Here is an 11,833-nt window from a genome sequence, read left to right as displayed (position 1 = left end):
TTAGATTGTTATTTTGGTCCTGATGAAAGCTGAGCTTAAAAAGCAGTAAACAGCAGAAACATGTTGACCACACACACTGGGTCCCTGGGGTTCTAATATAAACCACCAAGTGATCTCACTATTTTTAATGTGAACAACTGGCCCTTGAATAAAGTTGTTTGGGTCTAGCTGTGATCTTTTACATTTCACCCTTTCACCACTGATCACTTATATCACATCACACTTTTTGAAATACCTGCTCCGCTGCAATCGCAGGCGTCGAAGCACACAGGGGGGATATTCGATCCCTCCTGTGGGAACCCCATGATGAAGCATGTCACCACTAGGAGCGGGGCCTCAGTTTTCCCGAGCGGTTGCCGGGCGAGGTGAGGCCATCACCCACACAATGCTGGGTGAGTATCATTTGCAGGAAATGCCTCTGAATGATTAAGCTAGTATGCTTTCCCGAAATGCGGGATGTAAATTATTGCCGCATGTGTGTCTTCCTGTATGTTTACTGGGAGGTGGTGGGGTTGTGTGTATGCCAGTGAGTAGATTCTATATATCTTTATTTTGTGTTTTGTCGACAGGGAGAAGAACTCTTACTGTCTCCAGCGGACATTGGGGCTCCAAGTTCCTGGTAGATATAATAGTATCCAGATAGCAACTTTATACTTTACGCTTATACATTCTTGAGTGTTTATGTGTAATTTTTTGCAGTAGCATCTTGTCAATGTAGGTCCTGACGAAAGGCGGAGCAATGCTCAAACCGGCTGAAACATGTTGACCATCTCACATCGCCATAATGTTGTCCCATGTTTTGACAACCAGGCGGGTTTTTATCTTTTTGACACCTAGACATCTTACACTAAATATTCCCTGTTGTTCTAGGTAGCCAATTTTATTCACACATCGTTATCTAAGCACTGCACTTCACCAGCATGATTTCTTTGAGCACTAATATGGCCAATGTATCGACAGTTACCTCCACACCGCTACCTCATGGTTTGGACGGTGCCTGAGTCGATTTACAATTCCCAGATGATTAAATTCCGCCAAGAGGGTGGTCAGATGGGAATTCTATTGGCCACTAGTGACTCTTTCTACTCTTTGGCACGCACTCCCCCATTTTCCTTTGGTATCATCATGTCGACACACCACCCATGACCTGGTCACCTTCTCTTGTTGTTAGTGAAACAGTACATCTCCTCATAACTCCACAAACCCTGTAAATAATCATGTGCAGTAAATGTTGCTGACATTTCTAAATCTGACATCATATTATTAATATTTTCAAAGTCCCAATCATCAGAGAAACTACTAGGTGATACAAAGTCTCTTAATAAAATTTTAAATTGGTGTGGAAATTTCAAGAGCTCAACCGGGCCATAAATTTCATAGTCAGTTTTGTCCCATGCTATACCACAAGGTATAGGGATGGCTGTGAGGTTCACTGATGACAGTTCTCGTTTTTCAATGTGTGATGATCTGTGTGGTTTCAGAACCAAGTTGATGTTCTGACTTGCTGTGTCCATTGTACTATATTTTCCATCAATAAATCTACCCAAACTTAGAACCAAGATTAGCCATAGAAGGAGGAAAAGTACACCTAACACAATCCATAGTTTAATCCATTGAGAAGTTAGATATGTTTCTTTGAGCTGAAAAAAAGAGTTCTGTGACTTTTTCTTTGAATTTCTTTGTTGCTGGCTTGTCTCCATGTTCACTTGGATCATTGGAAAAGTCATCAAAGTTGATAAAGTAGCCAGATGCAGTTCTGTCAATTGGTGGGATTGCTTCCGGATTTCCATTGATCTTTGCATTTTCTTTTGTTACATTTGTATAGTCCGAAGCTACATCGTTGTAGACTGGTGTTTCTTGTTGGATTGTTGCAATTTTGGTTTCAAGAGGCACAAGTTCCATGGCTTTGTTGCATAGTCCTTTTTTAATTACTGCAGGTTTGTCAAATGTGATTAGTCTCTCAGTTTGAACCTCTTGAATTGTAGCAATTTCAAAGCTTTATTCAACATCAGTCATAAAAGCATTTCCACCCTAGCACTATACAATAAATACTAATTCTTTAATATACAAACCTTTAAAACAAGTATTAAACAGTTATCCGTCGAATACAATAAGCTATTAAAACATTATTAAGAGCACCCTTGACACTTACTCACAAACTAATCATTAAAGAAAGTATTGACCAAAGTTACATCACAGCATTTTTCCTAAAAGTGTACGTGTTCGAATCACCCAAGCCCAGGCCAGAAACTTTGCAACAGCAGTTGCAAACAGTGGAGAGCAATCAGTTTCCAAGATTCTGAGTGCTGTTTCTTGGCTACGTGTCCCCATGTTGAGGCAAACAGGTCTTATCCATTTGTGCCGTTGGTTGGCATATAAAGGGCAACAAAACAGAACAGGGGAGACATGCTCAACTTGATCTTGACAATGATAACAATGTTCATCCCAGGATGTAGACCATTTCTTTTTGAACGCATTAACTGGGAGTGATCCGACTCTAAATTGGAAGTACAACTTCCTATCGTGCGGCTTCTCAATCAAGTCCCAGTAAACTTCACACGAAGGAAACAATTTTAGGTCCAGGAAGCGTCTTGTCAGCTAGAGATTAGTCCCGTTGGCAAAGCTTCTAAGGTTCACCATCTCCCAGTACATTTGTTTCAGCCTAATCTTTGATGGGAAGCAAGACACATCAGTGTTACCCCACAGGTGGTCTAATTTTAGCTGTGACAATACCCCCCGCAGTTCTTTCAGCCACACAATTTTATGGAAACGGTCAAGTTGAACAATATCTGTCAATGCTGAAGCTTAGTGGGCTAGCTCTGGGGTCACCATTAGACGTCTCCAATATAGCAGTGGATGCAGCCTTGCTAAATCCGCAATGTTATTCCTGCCAAGGTCTAATTTTAGAGGAATAGTAGGCGTGCTTTGCGGAACCCCTACCAGCCTCCGTAGAAACTTGTTTTCTGCTTTAGTCAAGTTAGCTAGGTTACAAAATCCCCATAGCTCTGTGCCGTATAAACTAGCACTAATAACTTTCATTTGGTAGATCTCAAGAACACAATTTACTGGTTTAGTGACAGAAGCTCTATGTTTGAGTAATAATGCACCAGATAATTGGCTAAACTTTAATACAGCAGTATCTATGTGCGTGTTCCATTTCAGGTTCCCCTGTAGTGTTATACCAAGGTAGGTGAAAGCATCTACCTGCTCAAGGGGAGTGCCTTTGAAGGTGATAACACCTTTAAACAACGAACGATGGTTCATACACATAAACTTTGTCTTGCTAGTATTAAGTTCTAGACCTCGGGAGTCACAAAACTCACCAAATGCATTGACCGCTGTTTGGAGCCCACTCGGTGTACGCGATAATATAAGCGTATCATCCGCGAACATTAGTACTTGGATATGTGAGCCAGCAATTATAGGGGGTTCAGAAGGGGATCTCTTTAGGAAATCTACTATTCTATTTATATAAATCGAAAACAAAGTTGGAGCTAGGACGCAACCTTGCCTCACCCCACGCTCTACAGGGAAAGGCTCGGTTACTTCTCCCTGTGACCCCCATCTAATTTTTGTGAAGTTGTTATCATGCAGGCGTACGAGGAGAGTAAGGAGTTCTTGGCTTATCCCTGCTTCAGCTAGGACCCTCCAGAGCTTGTCCCTGGGGACTAAGTCAAAAGCAGACTTTAGGTCCACAAAGACAGCGTATAGAGGGCCGTTATTTAGGAGAACATTCCTCCAGTACAGGGCAATGAAGTAAAGGACCTGGTCTATGGAGCTTGTCAATGGTCGGAACCCCGCTTGGTATGGTGACAGGATGTTCTTTTCCTCTATCCATGCCTGGAGCTTGTTCTGCACCATACGACACATCAGTTTCTGGGCCGAATCTATCAGACTGATGGGTCTATAGTTGCTGGGAAGGGATTTGTCACCTTTTTTTAACACAGGGATGATTTCCGCTCCTTTCCAGGACAGAGGTACTTCGCCACCCATCGCCACTGCATTGGCAAGCCAAGCAAAATATATACACCATGTGTTCCGATCACTTAGATAGATGTCTGCTGGTATACCATCCATGCCTGGTGCTCTTCCCCCCGTTATACCATCAAGAGCAAGACTTACATCTTTTTCATTAAACACATGATGCTTGTATAAGACAGTTGGTGGCAAAGTAACACAAGCCTGCGATTGGTTGCGGGCATATTGAGGTTCGAAGAATTCAATCCAATCATTAATGGCAACATGGTTTTGAGGGGGGGCAGCTATCCCTCCCCTATCCCACTTTACCGTGGACCAGAATAACTTTGAATCTTTGGCCGCGCATGCACTTTTGAGCTCACCCCATAATTCCTCATCCCACAACCTCTTCGCCTGCCTTTGTATGCGTCCCTAGCTTCTCTGACTGCATTGGGGTTGCCAGATTGAAGCTCTCTGCTAAGATTCTGGCGTGCCAGTCTACAACTTTTATCATACCACCCTTGCCTACTTTGGTGTCTTTTACCCTTGTTGTTGCCTGTGGGTTTGAGAAAAAATGTTTGTAGTCTGCAAAAAAGATTATTGTGGGCCTCCATCACTATGTCTCGGAAATTAGAGTTACTGGTGAGTAGTTTTAGGTTATTTACTTCCTCTCTTACTACTCTCTCAAGTTCATCAAGCTTCCCCTCGTCCTCTACTAACTTCCCCCATTTTAAATGCCACTGGTTGTTTGAACATGCTAGGTCCAAGGTCACCCTCACTTCCTCTGGTACTACCTCACTTTCCTCTGAATAGGACTTAAGGTCCATGCACAGCGAGTTATGGTCGCTTTCCATTCTTTTTACTACGGTCATGTCAATCAGTTTGCTCCAGACCCTCGTATCTAGCAGAAAGTAATCTATTCTACTGGCTGACCGACCGTTATCGAATGTGTTGTGCCCGGCTCGGTCTGAGAATGTGCGACCATTTGCGGCTCTAAGGCCTCGGGCTAAGCAGAGGCTCTTCATTTGAATTGCCACCGTACTCCATCTTTTGACTGCAGCAATCTCAAGGTGGGGGATTCCCCATTTACTGTCCTCTTCCTCGGCTAGGAATTTGTCCTCTTGTCCAAGGGGTTCAAAGGTAGTATTTAGGTCCCCCCCTACAATAATAAATTGATCTAGGGGCAATAGTTCTAGCTCCTGTTCGAGGACCGTTATTACGTCAGAGGTCTTTCTCCCTCTGACCCCCCTTGCATATATGTTGAAAAGGGCTAGTTCTTCACCATTGCCCCATCTAATGGTAACTGATAGTATATCCCCAGTAGGGAGGGATCTTTGCAAAATTGTGCAGTTTAGCGATTGGCGAATCCAAATCAGCTTACCTTCTGATGGACGCCCTTTACGGTTTGCCACTGCAGGAATAAAAAAGTTGAGGTACCCCACCCGATACACAGGGCTTAATGACCATGTTTCTTGGAATAATATAATATTGTGCATATCGATAAAAGCACACCATTCAAGGGATGTTGCTTTGTTCGCTATCCCAGCAAGATTCCAAGAGATGAAGGTCAAGGTTGATTTAACTGGGGTAGGCCCTGTCTGGCCAAGTCTTAATAAATTGCTTGTATTTATGTGCTAATCTGTGGTTTTTGTGACTAAAGGTTTTGAAAGAATGCCAAAGGCTTCCTCAGAGTAAAACTCGGGAAGTGGGTCATTACCTTTACACCGTGCTAGACTACTATGCCCTTCCATAATATCCAGCCGCCCCTCGCTTTTATTACTATTAGAAGCTACCATACAATTGGGAACCTGAATCAGGACAAGGGAGCCCTCCTTATTGGCGCTACCTTTATCTGGATTCACATCATGAGGGTGTCCTAGCATATTATTTTGACATACGAGTCAATCACATTCATTTAAATTTGATAATGCTGCAAATCTGTTTTCTAAGTTTACACCCCAGTCACAACTTTGGGCACCTTTGCCTCCACCCCTGCCCCTTCTGTTAACCACTGTGGTCCATGTGGTTCTCAGAACACTTGGTTTTGCAATGAAGCCTCTTCTGCTGTAAAAGAAGTCGAGTGTGAGAGGAATGATTTCTGCTGTTCTGCGTTGGGGGGGGGGGGGGTAGAAGATTAGGTAAAATATCAGGCAGTACTTCTGGCCCTTTGAAATTAAGTACCACGCAGTCGCCTTCGAATCTTTTTGGACTGCTGCCTATTCATTTCACTCTTCTGGCAGTTATTAGTTCCTCTGAGAGTTTTTGTTTGCCCTGGTGGGAGATATTCATGTTATTAATCAGCAAGTATAGAGCTTTACTTAAGAGTGATTGTGGGGATTCTGTCTGGCCAGGCTTCAGGGTTGGTATATTAGCTAGGACCAGAATCAGTGGAGATGCTTCTGCTATTAATTCCATTGGACCTATTTCCAGGGGAGAATCTTCCATGGCCCTATTACATATCAACGGATCTACTGGGTGATGGGTATTGGCTACTAAACATGGGGTGGGGATAAGAGGGTGAGTCAGAACCAACAGCTCACTACTCACTCCAATTCCACTTTCCCCATGTTTTGTTTGCTCGATTTTGTCCGCCACTTGATTCGGTAGTTCCCCCATGTTTTCATTTGTTTTCAGCAGGAGTACCTCGAGCTTATTAACTTTGTCAGTGAGTAGGTCTATCTTGGATAACAATGGCTTAATAATACCCCTCATTTTTTGGTCGAACAATCCCATGAGTTTTTTTATGTTGCCCTTGTCCCATAACGTACTTCCCTCATCCTCTACCCCTTTATACTCTGCATAATTTTTCCTTGGTGGAGTCGCTGGTCTTTTCCTGCTAGAGCGTAATCCGCCACGCTTGGGTTGGCCCTTTATAGCCCCTCTGGTCACCCTAGGTGCGGGAACAGGCATAGGATTCGGGAGGCTATCATCCACTATTTCTAGATCCAGGTCTGTGGGATCATGAACCACCTCATCCGCTGTACTCAATACAGCAGGTGAGGAAGGATTGTGAGCGGGGCTTTCAGTACTATTCTGGGAAAGGACCATGGCTTCACTAGAGTCTTCTATTTCCTGTAAGTTAACTCGGGGTAGATCGGTAGGGATATTAATAAGTGTTGGGCTCAACCCTAGTGAAGACCTTCTATCGTTGTTTATCTTAGTGACCACTTGGACTAAATAATTATCCATGGTGTTTGGAGGAGAAGTGCTTTGCTTTTGTTTAGACATAACTATTACAACATATGGCAGTCCCAGTGACCCAAAATGTATAACAAGACTATTGTCCAGAGGCCACTAGTTACGAGCGCTTTGAAGCCTCTCCTTGTGTCCTTAAATAAGCGTTTTTAGTATTTCAGAATAAACACAAAAATAGTGGCCACTCACAAAGATAAATGGACAGCGTTCCTGGCCCAGTCCAGTCTCTGCCAGTTGCGGACTGTCGCAGACTGTCCCGCCCTTGTCCCGGGCTTCTCCCGCGCAGCGGGTTTGGACGAGTTAATTTGTTTGGTCAGGGTGAGAGGGGAGGAGCATGCAGGGAGAGCGGCCCAGGTGGTGTCAATTGGGTCTGGCGGGTGCTCCTGGGACTTGTAGTCCAGCGCCCGCGCTCACTCGCAGCCCCGCACAACACCAACACCTTACGGATGCTTGATAAAGCCCCCACACGAAGCGGGACCCGCGAAGCTGGTTCCACGAGCAGTTTTTGTTAAGGCCGGTAAAAGCAGGAATGTCCTCTGCAGCACGATGTCCCAGCAAAAGCAGCATTGGCAGCGTCAGCAAGTCAGCAAGTCCTGTAGCAAGATTCGGTCTTCTGCTATTTCTTGGGAGTCCACTGGGCCTACTACTTATTATTAGCCACATGGTTGTGGTTTCACCAGGTAGATAGATACAACTCAGTTCTCCTTTTTACCAGCAAGGGGCGGTAGTACAACTGATCTTGTTCCGCTGACAGCTAAGACAGGTACTGCTTTTCTGTAAGAAGGCCCAAATTCCTTCTTTACCGCAATCTTTTCTCGGACCAGATCCCCAATCTTTGGGATCCAGACAGGTCTTGCTGGGACAGGTGGTTTTTCTTCAGTGGTAGTTGGCTTCAATTTTACGTTACTCAGACTTTTTCTTGTTTCATTTAAGTCCTGTAAAACAGCCAAACGATCTTTGATATCATAGGCTTTTTGTTGCACCACTGAATTTTGACAATCTAAATCCTGAATAATCATTATAGTACCAAATAAAAGTTCATACGGGCTGATACCTCCTAGAGAATTTTTTGACATATTATTAAGACTACGTTGGACACTAGATGTTTGACCCACCCATCACCCGAACCTAATACCCTCGCTGTTATAGATTGCTTTATGTCCGATTTTTTTCTCTCTACTACCGCATTTCCCTCGGGATGGAATGGACTAGAATACCGCAATGCAATGCCCATGCTGGCCTTGGCCTCCTTGTAAGCCCAAGAGCAAAACGCAGGACCCTGGTCAGAATGTAGCATGCCAATTGCGTATGAGACGATAAAGACTCGCAAATCTTCTATAACAGTTCTGGTGTCAGGGGAGCGCTGGGGCCACATCTAAAAGAGTCTCAATATTTATGGGACCACATTTGTCCGATCGGACTACTGCGCATAGATAGCCTGATGTTGTCTAATAGTGGTGTCTGGGCTAGTGTCTGGTCCGGTTCACAACTGCGATCTCTGTTGCAGTCCTCTCAATTCATTGCAAATTTATAAAGTTCTACGATCATCCCCGACCACCAGTATTGAGATTGTAATTCTATTAGAGATGTCAGGATCTCTTGGTGCTTCAGACCCAATCCCATGTGTACTTCTTGTATCAAGAAGACTCTCCGGTTCATGTTTGGAATTACTCTATCCCCACTCCAGGGATTTGAGCAAACGGAACGGAGTTCGCATTAATTATGTATGTATTATCGAGTGGATAGTTTAGAGGTAACGCAGCATAATTGCCTTCCATTGAAGCTTTTACTGCAAACAGCGTTTCGCCATCTATATGTTTTTCGTACGCTTTTTTGTAGCTACGGAAGAAGAGTGATCAGCTGCCGCTGTGGCTTTGTCAGCCAGTGAATTCCCTGCAACGTGAACACCATCACGTTGAAGACTCTGCGTGTGTATCACGTGAGTCGTTTGTAGTTTTTTCTGTAAAAGAACTACTTGTTCCCATAATCTTTTATGCTTTATTGTGGCACCTGTCTCATCTTTGTAACCATTTTTTATCCAGGTCTGCATGGAATTATTGTAAGATTGGATGCAGTAATGCGAATCGCACACTATTAGTGTCGGGAATTCGCGATCAGCATTTTCAAGCGCCATCTTTAGAGATCTTATTTCAGCTCGCTGAGTTGTACAGTTTCTGAGAGATTCAGTTTTAGTGACCATCGGTCTGAATTTCCCTAAGCGCCAGCACCTTTAACAATCGTGCATGCTGCATTGTAAATCTGTTTTCGCACAACGTAGTGTTGTGCAAATCTGCCCGTGTAGATTACACAGGTGTACTGTTCCAGAGTCAGAATTTCGATCGGCAGAGGACATTCATTTTCATAATCCAGATATTCTAGTTTTTTCATTTTTGGATCGAATGCATGTGTCACGCCTCCTGTAGCAAGAGACGTTTCCCATTTTATCCATTTTGGATCTAGAACTTTAGCATTGGTATTTCCTGGTATTGTTATTGCCTCAAGGGTTGATACAGCAGTTAAAACAGATATCCTTTTCCCTTGGGCTAGGGCTCTTTCTTTTGCTACAGCAGTTTGAACCGCAGTTAGAATTTTTTCAGTTGAACTGAATTTCATCTCAGCTGATGTGTACAAATGTGATTTGTAAGCTATGGGTACCGTTTCTCCCTCATTAGAGGTCAGGTATGTGAATCCGCATTTTCCTGGGATGACTCAGATTACAAGGTTGCGTTAGTTTGCGCACGTTTGCAGTTTTGTTTTGGATAACATCTCTGTCTGTAATGATCTTAACCCCTTCGAGGCTATTGACGAGCTGGGCTCGTCATCGCGCTTACCTGTCCTGCGCGGATGACAAGGCCAGCTCGTCACGTAACGCGGTAATTTTGAATTTGCCGCGCACAGCGGGAAAAGCCGCCGCAGCGATGCGGTTAATATCTCATTGTCTGGGCCCACTCTCCGTTTTTCAGTTGTGTCCTCAGGATTCTCGGCATGTTTTATTATAATACTCGCTACCTTCTTTCTTGGAAATTGTTATTTTTTACTTTGAAGAGCAGGTTCCTTGTCTTTAGACTTGACGTGCTCGTCTTTATGTTCTGACCGTCCTCTTCTTTCCGATTTCTTTGAGGAAGTCTGAAAAGAGTGACAGGAACGTGTATCAATATCTTGATATCTGTCAGGTTTTCTCAAATTGTCCATTTTCTAAGGTTGTATCTTTTATCAGAGGGTTCCCTTTGGGGAGACTTGCCCCCCTTTCTGGAGATCTATTTCTCCGTTGGGGGACCTTCCTCTGGACTGAAATTGTTTTTCTCTGGGAGTGGTTTGTTTGTTACCCTCCCACTTCTTCTTTTGAGAATTGAGATTATTTTTTAATAAACGTTTTTTCAGGGCTTTCAATTAGTTAGGGTTTTACTGGTTTACCACCCAACCTATCTCTGCCTAATTCTTCATAGGATTTTTCAATTATTTTAGCAAGCTCAAAAGGTTGGTCTGTTATATCTGTCTCTTTCAATTTTTGGCGGATTGCCACACATGCTGCTTCTCCTTTTATGTTGGCTAATAATATAGCTGAGACCTGCTTAAAGTCTTTCAGCAATTTCATACCCAGAGTTAAAGCAGGTTCTGGACCATATTCAGTTTGAATCTGTCTTAGTACATCTGGTATAACCGCCATAGACGGAACACCATTTGTGTAGATAGAAGCAAATACTGCGCCCCAAGTGTCACAGTCCTCCACATGTGGTGCGATCCCCATTGGGAGGCAGATAGTCAGAATTTTGTGTTTTTCATGAGGGGTAGTATCAGTAAATACTGCCTCTATCTGAGTTCTTTTTTGAGCTAACCAGAATGGAATTTGTTCTCGTTTTGCGGGTGTTTTACCAAGACATGATTGTATATTCTGTGGTGTAATCTTGTTTGTGTTCCCCTATTGTGGGTTGTTTTGTGGAATTCTAATTGCAGGTTGGACTGTGGAAGTCCTCATGACATATTGGACCAATTGTCTATGAATTTTAATTAGTTGTTTTAGCTGAACTAAAAGTTCTCTGTCTGACATTGTTTCAATGTCCGGATGTGGTGTGTAGCTGGCTAGAACCGGTCATGTGGCTCCTGGTCTACCTAGTGGACCGAGCCTGGTAATGTGATTTTGATGTGCTAGGGCGCCATTAAACTAGAGCAGGTGCTCTTGGTATGTTAGTGGAATTTCAACTTCCTCGAAAGGAGAGTATTCCTCTGCAGATTCCGCTATTTTGTAGTAGTGGAACTCATGTGTTACAGCATGTGCTGCTGGAAAATTTATCCAGGAATAGAATATCTCTGTCTGCCAAAATTCATGTGCCCCTACCACAAATATGACTGTACCACCTCTTGATGATACTCCATTTTCTATAAGTTTTATAGTTATGGTTTTTCTTATATTGACCGGGATGATTATTGCATCATGGTCGTCTTCATTAAACCCTGTAAGGTCTGCACCCGGTTGATTGGCATTTACTGCGGTCACCGGTTTCGTTGTTGTCGCCGTGATTTGACATTGTTTAATGAAAGTTTCTTGCAGAGCAAGTTTTTGAGGAAACAAAGATTAGGTGCACAATATTTTGGAATACTGTATCCTTCAACGTTGACTATACCTTAAACTAATACATAGGATTCTCATCCTACTAAGTTTTGGCGGATATTAACCTTTCAC

The sequence above is a fragment of the Lissotriton vulgaris genome, chromosome 8 (assembly GCF_964263255.1).
Source record: "Lissotriton vulgaris chromosome 8, aLisVul1.2, whole genome shotgun sequence".
Taxonomy (NCBI): domain Eukaryota; kingdom Metazoa; phylum Chordata; class Amphibia; order Caudata; family Salamandridae; genus Lissotriton; species Lissotriton vulgaris.
Note: the sequence above shows the minus strand (reverse complement) of the source record.